Below are 5,020 nucleotides of genomic sequence, written 5' to 3' on the forward strand. Positions count from 1 at the left end.
CAGCCTGAGGGGGCCCCTCCGCCCCGCGGCCCGGCGGGATCCAGGCTGTGACTCCTGAAGCCGGACAGTCCCTGCGCTGAGGAGCTGGAAATGCCAGTGTGGGGCTCGGAGGGGGGCAGCCACGGAGGAGTGGGCAGAAGGCGGGTGATGGGACAGCAGGCGGAACGATGCGGTGGTGAAGGTCAGCGTGACAAATGTCATCGTCGCTGTCAGCCACCGCCACGTGCCTTTGAAGCAGAGATGTGCTTTGAGCAGAAATGCTTCGGCGCAGGGAGGGGTGGCCTGGCAGGCGCTGAGCTCCTGATGCGCAGACGTAGGAGAGAAGAAAAARGCTTTGCTGAAACGCTTGTTTTTTGAATGGGTAATTTAATCAGTGACATTAAGKCCTTCCAATTATTTCTTGCCATGGGTACTGCCTATTTATTAATTTACTTYATATAAATCCATCAAGCAGTTGCCACACAGCAAGTAAACAAAAGCACCCCAGAGTTTTGTTGGGAAGGCATAAAAGTAATCGAAGAGGTTAATTATCACTGTTAATTAATTGCTTAACAGATTTGGCTGYGCACAGCATCTCCCGATGCCCTTGGTGCTGGGAAAGCCAGCGGMATGGGGCTGGGGTTGTGGCAGCAGCAGGGACACCAGGCAGGGTGCCACTGGCATGGAGGGATAATGGTCGGGATTCAGCATATCCAGTCCGGGACAAGGAAGTTTTGTGGAAGCCTCAGGACCCCAGGGGTGTGACCAGCAGCATATTTCCTTACCTTCCAGAGTGATTTGCTTAATCAGCTTTGGCTTCCTGCTCAATCAAGCAGCTCCTTTGGTGGGGCAGTGGGGCCGGAGGTGTTGCTAGGGGCTGCCTTGGGAGAGAAGAAGGTTCAGAGGTTGGAAAACTTTCTCTGAAGGGAGCCATGAAGGAAGTTTAAACTAATTTAGCATAACAAAGGAAAGGTTAAGAGGTGACCGGATCATCATCTTTAAGTACTTATTTAGAAATAAGGCCTCTGGGATCAGAGGGACATTTAATTTGGAAGACAAAAGCATAACAATACACAATGCTTGAAAGATGAAGACGGGTAAAAACGGGATGTCTCCCTTGTTAATGCTTAAGATTACCTACTAATGTATTTGGAAGGATGGTAAAATTTCCATCCTTCAGTATCTTCCAATTCCGATTGAAAATCTGTCTAAGAGACAAGCCTGGGGTCAGACAGAAATTATGGACTTGTGTTTCTGTGGCCTCTGTCTTGCAGGAGTTTATATGAAATTATTTCATCTGATCCTTTAGCCTTCAGATCTGTACATCTCCCTGCAATAACTAACAGCTGCCACAGTGTGCTAATTCCATCTGGTAGTTTGCAGATGACCATAATGTGATACATTTTGTGTCCTACTCGCCCCAAAATGTGGTTCTGATGTACACCTGAGGRCCTCCATGCCATTGCAGACTGCAGYGCCTCCTGTGAGCCCCCTTTCCCTAAAATGGATATCAGTGATGCAGCATTTTCCTGTGCTTTTTTTGTATCCAGGCATGGCTGAAAACTTGTTGCTGCGCAGTCTGGTTAAAGCATGTTTTGTGATCCAGRTTCTGCTGTTTGTTGAGGACTGAGGTATGTGGGATCCATCAACTGCAGAGGCCGTGGAACTTTATTTCTACTGAGCTCAGCTACTCTGAAAAGTGACTGTCACTGAAATAGTGGGAACAGATTTTTACAGAAAACTTTGCAATTTAGGGTGAGTCCTCTTCCCCCAGAAAAGTTCAGGTTTCTGCTATGTAAGTCCAAATTTGCCTGATGGGGATATGAAGCTAAAGCTCTCAGCATCCAAATCCACCTTATTTAAGGCTGCTGCATGGTTTGAATTYCTTCTCCTCAGGGTCCTTGAGTTTCTCAGCTGAGTGTTGTGTTAGTACTGGGCTTTGAATTTGCTATTCCTCCCTTGAGTGGCTATGCTCTGTTGACCAACTGTGTGGTAGCTCCTYAGTTGATGTAAATGAGTTTAGCTCCAGTGCCTTTGCTTCTCTGTCACATACCCTGGCTTACAGCATCTCCCACAGCCCAATGCCCCCAAGCAGCCAYCTCAGCAACCTCACTTGCCCCCAGGGGCCCTGCATTGGGGTCTGAGGTGTAGCTGGAGTTCCAGTTAAAGCCTAGATGGCTGAGRCAGAGCTTTGGTGGAGTGGCACTGTTGTAAGCTTGGTCTCAGGACCAGGACTGGACTCTGACATCTCCCACTCTTTGGAACAGTGAAGTGTTGCTGTCCGTGAGCCCCCTCAGTGTGTGTGGTCTGGAGGATCTGACCTGGTGAGCGTCGCTATGAGCAATACAAAGGAAGGCAGAGTCCCTGCACCAGGTCCTTGCCTTCAGCAGGCTTCCTGGTGGATTCAGGCTTTCAGCATGACTCAGGGTATTGCAGTGAATCTTTAAGACATCTTTTGCTTGCCAGCATATAGGCTGACTGCCAAAGGTGGGGGAGGAGATCTGTTATGAGTCTTTTATATGTGCTCATAGTAAATAGATACATGCCAAATGGATTACACTTGCCTTTCTACTTCTGCCCTAGGAATTGAAGGAAGAGAAGAAGTAGTCCCCTGTGGTCTGCCCCAAACCACTGCCTCATACGCTTGTTTTCTCTGGTGCCTGTAGCTGCCCACTGCTGCTGCTGCAGCCAGCACACACTCCAGAAAAAACAGCATTGGGATCCAGATTTTGCAGCATGGATCGAGACCCCTGACTCACTGGGCAGGATGCTGCTCTCTCACTCCGTGTCTGAACACGCGGCTTGGTGGGAGAGGTGTTGGTGACCCTGGTGATGGGTGAAGGGAATTAGGATATAGTGAAGTGACGTGGGATGCTGCCAGTTGAGGTCAGAGCTGCCCATGGCAGGGATACCCTGCCTGGCTCTGCCCTCATCCTGCAGAGCTGAGCAGCATGCTGGGCCCGCTCCCCCTACCTCATGCCCTTGGTCCTTGCCTACTTGCAAAACCCCAGGACAGCATCAGTGTTTGATCGACTGTCTCRCTGCCAGACCATTAATTTTTCCAGTTTAAATGCTTAATACAATGGCCTTATTTTGAAGTCTGCCAGCTGAGCTGCCTCTGAGCTGCTTAGGACTATCATTTCCAACTGTTCTCTGGCAAGATGATTTCTCAAATGATTTAAAAAAAAAATCAAAGTTCTGACCACATCTGTGGCTGCCTTTATCTCTGTGAGCAGAGAAAATTAGCTTGGAGGCTATCAGGTGTTTTCTGAAATGGAAGCCTTCTGCAGACTGCACAGCTCCTGGTGGTGGAAAGACCAGCCACTAATGTCACTCTTGCTGAGATTTCTGGCACCAGTATTCTGTGTCTGAGTGAAAAGAGCAGCCTAAAAACCATCTGATTTAGGCTGTTATCCTAAATCAGCTATAGGTTCTCTTCACACACACCATCCAGCTGTGCKGATGCATTGGCAGGCTGACCTGGTAAGGAGATCTAGAGAGTTAGTGATTGGTTTTACTTAAATGCTTCTCTTTTCCTAGTAGTTCTTCATAGACTGCAGTATTGGTCCTCCACCCTTCGCTAACACAGCTGGCAGAGGAGGAAGCAACACGAGTTTTTACTTCCATGGCAGAGACTGGCTAAGATAGAGAGCACATTTGGAGCCTTCTCTGTGACATACCAACGAGGTTCCACTGCAGCTGAAGCTCTGTCCCCGTCATCTCTAGGAAAAGTTGATTAGGTCCAGTGGGTTGCTGGCTTCTTTTATGAAGGAGCCATAAAAAAAGTTCTTTTCTTCAGCTAGTGCTTTTCTCCTGCTAGTGCTTTTCTCCAGGGAGCTGTTGGCAGGGAGAGGCGATTGTCTCAGCAGTAATACATTTCAAAGTTATTATGCCAGCAGAAAAGAAACACAAGGGTTTGAACTTGGTAATATATAATTTTTTTTATGACAGGACAGAACTCTAAAGGGGCCCTCCTGCTGTGCAGACCTCCCTGGGTTTGCAGGGCTCCTGGCTGGCCGCACTGCGGGTTGACAGCGGCTGCAGATAGAATCTTGTTTCAGGCCTAATCCTAGGGGAGTTCTGCCACTGGGCTGGCTCCCATGCTGGCTGGGGAAAATGGGGATTTGGATGGAACTTGTCTGCCCCTTGGGCATTCTCCCTCCACCTACCATACACAGTGACACATTCAGGTAGCGAGCAGTGCCATCGAGTCTGAACCTTTTTTGCTGCTGCAGTAATGGTAGTGCTGTCACATAGCAAATGAGTGAATTGCCAGCTGAGACCTCTTCTTTTTGTAATGATTAACCTTCTGCTAATGATTTGATATAATATTGAGYGAATTGAGTGCTGTGATATTGATGTTTAATGTGTTCCAAAGCAAGGGCTCAGGAAGCAATAAAGATTTACTCCAGCTAATGTGTGAGGACTGGGTTGTCCCTGGGCCCTGTGCTCACTGATGGCCTGACATGTTTGCCGTGGTGTGGCAGCATCGTCTAACAGAAACTGAATTTCTGGCTAATAATTTAATGAAGACTTTGCTGTATTTCCAGTTACTGGAAAGAAAGATGATTCTGTTTCGATATATGTTATAAAATCKGCCTTTTGTACTCCAAGGAGCCAGGGGAACATACCTCATACCTCTCTTTTGGCTCCTGATCAGTCCTCCAACAAAGCCTGCCTGCCCCATGGCAACATGTCRGGCCATACAGAGGTGCTGCCCAGGAGTCTGGGAGGTGGCTCCCAAATGGAGGAGAGTAGCAGAGGCAGAGCACCTAACTGAGGCACCCACCCAGCCCCAGGACCCTCCGTGCCCCACACATGCTGAGGTAGATAGAGCTGGCACAGGCYGACACCACAAATAAGATGGCGTGGGAGGAAAAATTGGAAGGACAAATTACTGTGAGTATTGATTCCCCTGACTGCTTGCAGAGGGATTCATTTAGCAACACTGCCAATGACATTATGTGCAGCATCTTGTCCATGGCTGGTTCAGTGGCATTAAGAGAATTACTTTGGCCTAATGAATAGGAATAAGAATATT

The sequence above is a fragment of the Malurus melanocephalus genome, unplaced genomic scaffold (assembly GCF_030028575.1).
Source record: "Malurus melanocephalus ecotype Western Australia unplaced genomic scaffold, MMel_1.1 scaffold_180, whole genome shotgun sequence".
NCBI classification, from domain to species: Eukaryota; Metazoa; Chordata; class Aves; order Passeriformes; family Maluridae; genus Malurus; species Malurus melanocephalus.